Genomic DNA, 10947 nt, shown 5'->3' with positions numbered 1-10947 from the left:
TTGAAAGTATAAGCATCAATATGCATTTTGAAAGCACAAGGACTAAAACGAACTAAAAACAATACATTTTGAAAATTGAAAGTATAAGCATCAATATAAACATTTTGAAAGTACAAAAATTAAAAAGAACTAAAAACATTACAAAAGAAAACCAAAATAATATTTAAACTATATTTATTTTATTGAAATTTAAAATTTAAAATTTCCAAAAAAAATATATGGAATGCAAAACCGAGTATAGATGTATACCATTAAATACAAAATTCCTCCAACTTGGGAGAAGGGGAAAACTGCATATAAAGCCAATGGTGTGTGATATTGACTGGAACTTTCTTCATTGAACAAAATGGTCAAAGTAATTTGTTAGGGTTGATTTCCCACCTACATTATTAATGTTATAAAATTCTAATTCTAGAATGATTTATTAGACACAAAATTGAAAATTGAGAAATTAAATCGACATCTTAAAAGGTTAAGATTTATTCGACAATAATTTAATCGGAATTTTAACAACCTATTAGACATATTTTTTATAATTTAGGACTAAACAAAGACAAATTAAAATATTTAGAGCTAATCATTTTTTATTTTTTGTTGTTTAGAAAACAACTTTCTTTTTTTTTTTTCATTTGAAAAACGTTTTTAAATTTTATGGAGAAATCTTCGAAACATTTTTTGAAACTATTTTTTGTTTTTAAAGCAAGAAATGACCATGAACTTGGGAGAAAGGGGGAGGGAGGGTGCTCATGAACTCATGTAATGCTTTTTTCTTTCTTCTCATTTTTTTCTTTTATTTATTTATTTATTTATTTATTATGTCTCACTCTCTATGTTTTGTTACATTCTACTTTTTTTTTTTTTTTAATAATAAGGGATATAATATTAAATTTACCTTCACCCGTTAGCAAATTTTTTTTTATCAATCGGTGATTTGAGATGGTATCAAAACTAGTGGTTTAGGGATGTCATTTGTTCAAAATTGCTATAATGTTATTTTCTCTCCAATTAATATTTGATTTTACTTGTTAGGTCTTCCACATATTCCAAACTTACAAATGAGGGGGTGATTTACCTGTACTTATTAATTCGAGCTTTTAAGTTAATCGATGGTTTAAGAGTTTTAAAAAGAAAGAATGTTTCTCTTACTCGACTTTTGTATTAATATTTTTAATATATTATATTACAGAGTGAAAATAAAATCGACATTCAAAAAATAATATTTTAACCTATTTTATATTTATAAATCTCAAGGGTTGACTGTAAATACAAAATGAAGACTGCACGAGGTTTGAAATAATGTCGAAGTTGATGGAAATGTTGAAGGTTTGATTTTATAAAAAGTATCGATGTGAATAGACATTTCTAAAAAATTGTAAAAAAAAATAAATTAATAAGCCTTGTTATCATTTAATTTTTGTTTTTTTTTTTTTTTGTGCTTTAAAAAATTAAACCTACTTTCTCAAAATTTTTTAAAATATCTTACAATTTTCTTAAATAAAAGAGTTGATTTCTTAACTAAATTTTTAAAACATAAACAAGTATTTAATTTTATTATTATTATTTTTTTTACGTTTTCAAAACTTAGGTTGATTTGTAAAAACATTGATAAAAAGTTGATAACAAAGTAAAAAATTTAGAGATGTAAATGACGTTTATAGTCTTAATTTTGAAAAATTACTAAATGAGACTATTAAACATTTTACATTTTACCTAAGTTAATGTGTCTATTGAGTTTTTTTTATATTTACCTTAGTGATATTTTTTCTCATTTTATAGATTTTGTATATCTTTTTACAATACAATAAAAATTTTAATTCATCCCATGTCTATGTAGAACCAAGATATAAAATATTGATGTCGATAAAAATATCTATATCTTAATTTTATAGAAATTTCAATGAAATATCGATGAAATATTGATTTCGAGAAAAAAAATTCAAAAACTAAAACTTAAATTAATATATAAATATTTTATGATTTTCGATAAATTAACATTCTATTATTTGTATTATATTTACATGAGTAATATTTTGTTGTTTATTCTTTTATGTTTTCTATAATATAATAAAAATATCAATTCATCTCTAATATTGATATCAAATTCATGAAAATAGAAAAATATGGACATGTGCTATGCATAAAAGGAAACGTGGATAAAAGTTTAATATCAACGGCTATACTTTACTCGGGGATGTAAATTTTTTACCCATACAACGTCATATTAGCTGTATGAGATTGACATCATATCATTTCGTTGTCCAATTACTTTTCAATGTCGTACGTTCTGCATCAACTCGCCCAATAATGGCTTATCCCAAAACACTGCATGGACGGTTCTTGTTTTTCTTGTTTTACTTAAATATTTTATTTAGTATTTATGAAAAATCATTTAAAAATTTTATACACTTTTTTTTTTTTTAAAAATAATAATTTATACGCTTAAACTTTGAAGACGGTATCAAAACTTAAACTTTAGAAGTCACACCAATTTTAACCCTGAACTTTTGGAGGTGTATCTAAAGAAAACATAATGAAGGGTTCAAGCTGATACAATTATGAAAATTCATGGTTTAAATTGATACACTTATAAAATTTTAATATATAAATGGATACAATTATTAATTTAAGGTTTAAATCGATACAACTCGATATACCATTCAAACTTTAAAAGTATAAATTGATATAGTCTAAAATAAAATCTACAAATTTTTTTATGGATACAAATATCTTGTTCACTTTAGGGTAATTGATACCTTGTTGGGACAACATGTTTGGCTCATTCTGAGCAGTCATTTATTACACATCTGAAATTTTCAATAGTGGGGTACGCTTATTGATGCTTCAACATAATTTGGTTCAGTACTATTCAAACTTTTACGACAAAATTAGTGTCCCAACTTTACGAGTGAGGACATAGAGATAATAATATCTGCTCCCCTCCTACGAATCCAAGGTTAAATTTTCCATTCTATTGTACTAAAAAATATAAAAATATAAAAGTGTATTTCAACTTATCTAAAATATGTACTCAACTTCAATATTAAAATTTTTTAGATTTATATCTATTTGGTTACGAGTTTTTTTTTCAAAAAAATTAGAAGTTCCCTCATTTTATTTGCACAAATAATATCTATTAGGGGTATTTGACATAGAGTTGAGTTGATAATTATTGTAGGAGAAAAGTAATTGGAAAAGTTGATGCGAATAACGAGGTAATAAACCTCTTTAATAATTGGTGAATTAAATGGTGAGTGAGTTTTTTTACCCACCCAACCTAACCCAACTTCGAGGCCAAACAATCCATAGTGATTTCTTTGATATGTGAGATAAATTTAATTACTTTCTTTTTCAACTTCTTATTTTGTTTGTAGGGATATAATTGCAATATTTTGCTCTTTTTTTTTTCTCGACTTACCTTTCTAATTAATTAGCTTTTAACAAATGTGGACAATAATTGAATTCTCATAAAAAAAAATTAAATTAAATTCCATTTTACTTGTTATGCTTTTGGTTTTTGTTCATTTTGGTTTTATGCTTTTAAAATGTTGAGTTTGGTTTCTATACTTTTAATTTTTGTTCATTTAGATTCCTATACTTTGAACTTTATTGTGTTTTGGTCTTTATATTTTCAATTTTATTTCATTTTGGTTATTTTACTTTCAAAAAGTGACCATTTTGGTCATTTCGTTGTCATTTTTATTTTATTTTTAAGGGATGACAAATGTAATTTTTTTAAAACTCATGGACCAAACGGAACCCAAATTGAAAGTTCAATTATCAAAATAAATATTTTGAAAGTACATCGTCCAAAGTGGCTATTTTGAAAGTATATAGGAACCAAAATGAATTTAGACAAAAAGCATATAGACCAAAACAAATTAAAGTCAAGAGTAGTGATTGATGCTTTATATATCTATAGAGTTTTTGACAACCAACCAAATTTATTGCTTTTTTATTTAATTGCCTATCCATTTTTCAGCCCAAATATATTTTTCTTTAATATTCACCAAATTTGTCTCCATAATGATCAATAAAACATGAAAAGTGAGTCTTTTTTTTCCTTTTGCCTTTTATCTAACGTAATTATTAGCATAGCCGTTACATATGAAAAAACGAAGACACGGTTTGAGACACCATCTAAAAGACATTAATTACTAATTTGCAAATGTTATAATTACTCTCAATAACACCATCTAAATTCCACATTGGTTAGAAAAATGAATAAGGATGGAAGAGAATGATTATGGGTACAGAAGGAAAATAATCTCCATTGCCACTTAGTCTTTTTGGACGGTTCTAGTAACTGAAAAAATTGAATTAATTAAAGTTTCTTCTCTCTCCTCTTGACGCCCTTTGAGACGCATGGAGACCCCCCCGTCGGTTTCTTCTTCACGTTACAGAAGCCCAGCGCCGTCACCGTTTCAGCCAGCTCTAGCCGCCTCGAGCCGACGCCGCCGTCGTTCGTGTGCGTTCATTGGGTTTCACCGCTATCGAGCCCAACCGCCGTCCGCGCGACTCAGTCCAGCCTCTGACGTCAGCCGTCGACGCCTCTATTCCAGATCCGATTAGCCGTCTCTCACCGCTGTCGCCACTGTTTGGAGGTTCTCTGGCTTTTTGGTTTGAGCAAGGGATTGATTTTTTTTTTTAATTCTCCTTGAAGGGTTTGATTATCCATTTGGATTTGGGTTAAAATGGTTAATCTCTTCATGTTTGGACTTTAGATTCAAGGATCGGAGATTTTGAGACATTGCCATAGGGTTTGAGATCGATTTTGGTGAAAATTGTTGAAGTTTAGTGAGTTTTGGTGAATAATTGGTTGATTCTCTTTTGAATTAAGAAAATTGTGGAAAACTAAGTTGTTAAATATGAGTTTTTGTTTTGTGTTCAAATTGGCCAACAGAATTGAGTTTTGGAGTTAATTTAGGAGCAAACCAAAATTTCGGTAAAGTTAAATTGAGGACATTTGGATTGTTTTGGTTAATTGGATTTAGATTTCAAAGCATTAATTTCAATCTTGGATTTATTTTTAGCTCTTGTTTCAAGATCTTGTTTGGCAAGGGGACGATAAGCTTACTTGGGTTTATTTGGATTTAATTTTGAGGTAAATAATCTTACTACTGCAGTCGTCTTCGTGTCGAGTAATAGATTTAAGGATAATTTTGTTGGTTCTTAGATTTTATGAACTGATTAGAAAGGATATATAAGCATGTGATAGATATGTTCAAAGTATGCTATAAGTATGAGCATGATTTTGAGTTTTATGAGATATATTAAAAAGATAATTGAGCATGAGCCTATATTATGAAAAGCGATACTACATACTGCTGGAGCTGAACTATTATTCCTGGTTTGCCCAATAGTTTCGTAAAACATATATTTTTATTATTGAAAGAAATTTAGTTATGCATGGCATGAGTTTATGAGATATTATACTATGAATTCATGAATTTATTAAATGTTATGTTATGATTTCACGATAAGGGACCATTTTATTGCATGTTTCTTGAAAGACCAAATTAGTGACAATTTCCCTCCTGTCCGTAGCTATTTGCACCTCAGATTCAGTTATGTGTGCCTTCGGGTCCAATAGTTCATGTGCACCTTCGGGTCCACGAGCATATGTTCCTTTAGGTTCACTAGTTAATATGAGTACATCTCACCTACGATAGGGCAAGTTAAATTGTTCGCTCAGATGACAGTCCATATACAACTTTAATATTTCATATTAGGTCCCACCAACCCAGGATGTTTAGTTCATGCTGCATTTATTGGACATAAATGTTTAGCCTGACTCTGAAAGTGGAGTTACTTACTGAGTATTTTATATTCATTCTTTCTCATGTTTCTTTTTCAGGAAAAGGTAAGGGCACACTGGCAAATGACAGACGAAATCCGTAATCGAGGCTTTGAGACCAGTCATATGCTTCTACTCATGTTTTCAGGATTTAGTGTTTCAAAATTTCTAGTCTTGATGTTTGAACTTGAAGTTTTGATATTTATGCTTTTTAATTTTTTTAGAGATTTTTCTGGCTTTTTTTTTAGTGGATTTAAGGATACCTTATTAAATGAATTTCAGTTATTTACTTTTATAAAGTTATTTATTTCATAGTGTCTAGTTGGTTTTTACCAAATCATGAAAAAGTAGCGATTTGAAATGTATACAAGTTCTAGGGAGCTGGACCGTTACTGTTCAAGACTGTGGTATGCGATATAGGTTTTTTAAATTGTGGAATTGAAATAGAATTAAAAACAAAAAAAAACAAAAAATTTACCAAATTTTAGAGATTTGAGATCTAAATCCATTCCAAATTGGTTGGCTGCACCCATAATTTAAGGGATTTTAGATTGAAACTTATTCCTAATGATAACTTGCACCCTAATTTTAGGGATTATAGATTGAAACTCATTCCTAATTGATGATTTGTACCTATTAGGTAAATCTAAATATTAATTGAATACACTAAATAAGAAAATAAAATTTAAAAAAAATGTAGAAAATGTAGAAAATGTGAGGGAGGAGATGAAGAAGTAAGTAGAAGGAGAATATAAGAATTGGATAAATGAAATTAGCATTGGCTTGGGTGGGAGTTATCATTAGGAATAAGTTTCACCCTAATAGAGTACTACTCCGGGTATGAGGAAGTGATGGTTAGTCTTATCCCCATATAGTGTGCAGCTACAAACTATTGAAACTTATTCTTATCCCCATATAGGAAGTGATGGTTAGTCTTATCCTAATAAGTTTCACCCTAATAGAGTACTACTCGCTGCAATCGTTTATAAACATTAGAGTGCAAGTTATCATTAGTTAGTTTTGGGCGTGACTAGTGTCTCGTGGCTGACTATATTACTCCGTCTAGTCTATGGTGTTGGGATTGATGCCCTAAACTCTCATAGGGTTCTGTAGTTTATAAACATCTGTATAGAACAAACAATTGTGATGTAATAATATGAGATATTTTCTTCACTGTTGTGTTTGAAACATGAGATGTTTCAATTGCTTTGCCACAAATCAATAAACTAAGATCCCTGATTGTCATTGTAATTTAGGCATGTATGTGGAGATATACAATTGGATCATGCCTTAAGTAATAACCAAAATGGTCTGTAGTATATGGATATAGGAGGGAAACCTTATCCTGGTGACACTACAGATGCGGTCTGCTTTGTAGATAGTTACAAGTGTTGTGACATGCTATAGATAGTCTGATCCTGATCATTCATGTAGAGACATGCGAGCGGGGGTGTCCTATACAAAGGAGTTTGTATAAGACCGGACCACAAAGTATTTAGTCTTGTTATATAACGTCATTCATGAAGAGACTTCACTTCACTAGGATGACCATAGATAACATGACCTTAATCCTGAGTGAGTTGGGAACTCCTGCCTTTGAGGGCGATCCTTTGATTTTCATGGGTGCGAGTGGCCAGATTTCCGACTCAAACCTACCACTTTGGGGATTTGTCTGATTGGGGAGTTGGGAACTCAGCTACACAAGATGGAATGCACTCCTTCCCCAAAGCAGAGGTAAGTATATAGAATGCTCCCTTGAGGGCTGATTCTGGGGCTTGAACGATGTGGCGCCACACACCTTCTCGTGGCCCGAGAGGTGTCCACTCATAGTAGGACTATGATGTATTGTTCATTAGAGGGTTCAGTGGTACTTAAGGAGTTAGATGTAACTACCGAGGCAAAACAGTAAATTGGCCCAGCTGTACTTACGAGCATTTGTGAAAGGTTATTGTACTATTGACTAGCTATATCCGATGGACACAGAAATATATCTGTGGTGAGAAGAGTGCAACTGTTAGTCTTTAGTGGAGTGTCCGACAATTAATGGATGATGAATCTCGTGACTAAAGAGTTTAGTCAGCTATTCATGTACTGTTGGAGCTTTAAGCTACAGGTCCATAAGGTCCCTTTGGTAGTTCAATGGATTAGAGTTGAGAATTAGTTTTTGGATCAGTTTGAAGTATTCAAATTGACAAAAGGGAGTTTGATTATATATGATATGATTAAACTGGTTCAATTATATATGATATAGTTGACATGATATATGAGATATATTAATTGGAAGAAAATAATATAAATATGATTTATATCAAATAAAGGAGAAAAGAACTATGGTTTAAATGTTGCATATGATGTGATATTAAAACTATAGGTTAAATATAATATGATAAGTTAGTTATTATATTTATTTATAATTAACACAATTATGAGATAATTGTTGGTGGTTTCTCCTTAACCGTGCGTGAAAGTGGGAGGTTGTATTCAGTTTTCATAACTGAAGGATAAAATGAAAAATGTTTTCATTTTGGAAATGAATCGCAAAATTGCTTCATTCGAGTACACTGCGTATCATTTAGCTCATGAGAGACTACACGACAGCTTTAAATGTTTGTGTAAACGATCGTGTACATGTGCCATTGTCTAAACGATTGTATATCTTTTTACTAAATGATCGCGTGGCTAGCGAGTTTCATTAAACGCTCGTGTAAACGATCACACCTATTTTACTAAACGATTGTATACCTTTACTAAACTATCAAGGACCACAGTCTATACGATACAATCTATACTCTCCCACTTGCTTGGTTATTGAGTGCGATCGTTGTTTCCTCCTTCCCTCTACCAAATCCATCAGAGCCCACACCTCCTGGATTCTCACTCCGAGAATACCAAGGTCACTAAGTGGTGGTGTTCGAGAGGCTGCTTGTTCGTGGAGAAGACTATTTTTGTGCTAAGCGACAGCGAGATATTTGGGTAAACGATTGCAGCGACAACGAGAGGTTGCTTGTCCCAGTTCTTCACGAGAGCGAGAGAAAAACAGAAGAAGAGTTCTTCAAAGGTAAGTTTCTCGTTCATTTGTATTTAATTTATGAAAGTATGCCGTAATATGTTATGAAGATGCATAACTGGCTTGTATGTTTTTGAATGCTTGTAATTCTGTCACAATGAATTTGGAACGATCATGCTTCCGCTCATGGGTTCTCTTTGAGTTCCTTCAATTGGTATCAGAGCCAGGTTCTGATAGCATTTACATTTTTGATGGGTGTAAGCATGTCTACATTCTATTTAAGTGTTAAATATGTTTGTGGATGTGGATTAAGGGAGTTTTCTTGGATGATTGCCTTTGGTTGTTGAATTCTTTTACATTTCAAGAGTTAATTATAAGGGCCCCTGCGTTTTGGGCATATTAACTTGCTATCGAGTCTGTAATCAAAGTTTTTGAGTTAGTGTGAGTCGCTCGTGATGAGGCTTCAAAGAAAGGAGTTGCGTATTACTTCGAGGAAAAAGAAGACCAAGCGTTGGTCAGATCGTGTAAATGATGGGGTAAGCGATCGTTGAGTATGGGATACTCGACAGCAAGGTGATCCTCATGCACTAAGCGATCGTGTAGCTCAGCAAGCTTCATCGCTTAATCACTGACTACACGATTTCGTAGTAAAAGTTCCTTAAGCGCTTTTTTTATGATCATCTAGATGATCGTGCTTCACAGTAACGTAGTCGTCTAAAGGATCATTTAGACTTGCATGTTTAAATTAGTGCACTAAATGATTGAATGGCCTCATGCTTCATTGCATTGTACAGAGTACTCGATCATAGCTAAGCAATCGTGGTTACTCGGCCGGTTTACTAAACGATCAGAGAGGCTTTGCCCAAGCGGTTCAAGACTCGGTTCGCCTGCGAACTGGTTTGATCGATGGATTTATGTAATATATAGAATTTAATTTCCGGTTTTAAGGTTAATCAACCCGGTCCATTAGTTCTATGAATGTACATGAGATGTATGTTTTATTATATGTCATATAGTATGCCATATAGTTGAAATCCCACCTTAGGTTATGCATTGGTCATGCATCATCTCTATATTGTAAGAGTTATGATATAGTAGTTTGCATGACTTAAATTACATAAGAGCATGCTCATGCATATATAATATAAGAGTTATATTTATGCATGCATTAAGCATAGACATGCATCATCTTTATATTATAAGTGTTATAGTATAAGGGTGTACGGAAGCATGTTTGCTCAGTTCATTACCAAGTATATAAGAGTTATATATAGTAATGAATGGACAATGCATGAAGCATGACACATAGGTTAAATTTATAAGAGTTATAAATATTTAGTTATGCATAGAGATGTCCAATTTCCCTGCGGGGATTCCCCGATTAAGTGGGGAATGGGGGAGGGAGCGGAGGAAAAAAATCTCCGTGAGCTAAACGGGGATGGAGACGGGGAATCGACCCTGGCCCCCCCGTCCCTACCCCGATTAGCTTTTACATATTTATTTACTATAGTTATTTAATGTTATGTTATTATTATTATTATATAAATATTACATTTAAATTTCAAATTTGATTATTTATTGGGAAAGATAATGAATATGTTAAAAATTAGATTATATATGTGAATAATTTGATTTATATTTATTTCTTTCTACTAAAAAAAATTAATTAGCTTTTTTAGGCCAAAACTTGAGTAATTTTTCTTTAAATCCAAATTTTCATTCAAAACTGACCATAATAAAAAATTTAGTAATAAATTTAATTATTTAATTAAAATTTGTTCATATTAGTGATTTAAATTAATTGACTTTAAAAAAAAAGCAACGGGAAAAAATTCCCTGCAGGGAACCCGATCCCCGCAAATTCCCTGCGGGAAATCTCTGCCCCGATCCCCGTGAAAAATTTCACGAGGACGGGGAATGGGGACGAAGATAGGGAATGGCATCCTCGGCCCCGCCCCGCCCCGTGGACATCTCTAGTTATGCATGGCAATGGCAATGGTTTTGGTTGTTTCTTTTATAAGTGTTATAAGGGAAATTAGAACTAAAATCGATAAGAAAGACATATATGCGAACTTAGGCTTGAATCATGATTTTAAAATAATTTTAAAACTTGGTGGAGATAGACCTAAGATCACGGTTCTAATGA

At 31.8% G+C, this 10947-nt stretch overlaps 1 long non-coding RNA gene across 1 annotated transcript; it reads left to right on the top strand.

Moving 5' to 3' along the window:
- Positions 1-4132: 4132 nt before the first annotated feature.
- On the top strand, positions 4133-6115 carry LOC150035687 (uncharacterized). The gene is made up of 2 exons (XR_016530235.1): positions 4133-4601; positions 5855-6115. It is a non-coding gene; the product is annotated as an uncharacterized LOC150035687 (long non-coding RNA).
- Positions 6116-10947: the final 4832 nt, after the last annotated feature.

The sequence above is a fragment of the Benincasa hispida genome, chromosome 6, assembly GCF_027475165.1.
Source record: "Benincasa hispida cultivar pf3 chromosome 6, pf3_genome.v1.1, whole genome shotgun sequence".
Classification (NCBI taxonomy): Eukaryota; Viridiplantae; Streptophyta; class Magnoliopsida; order Cucurbitales; family Cucurbitaceae; genus Benincasa; species Benincasa hispida.
The sequence above is the reverse complement of the archived record's forward strand: the minus strand, read 5'-3'. Positions and strand labels throughout refer to the sequence as shown.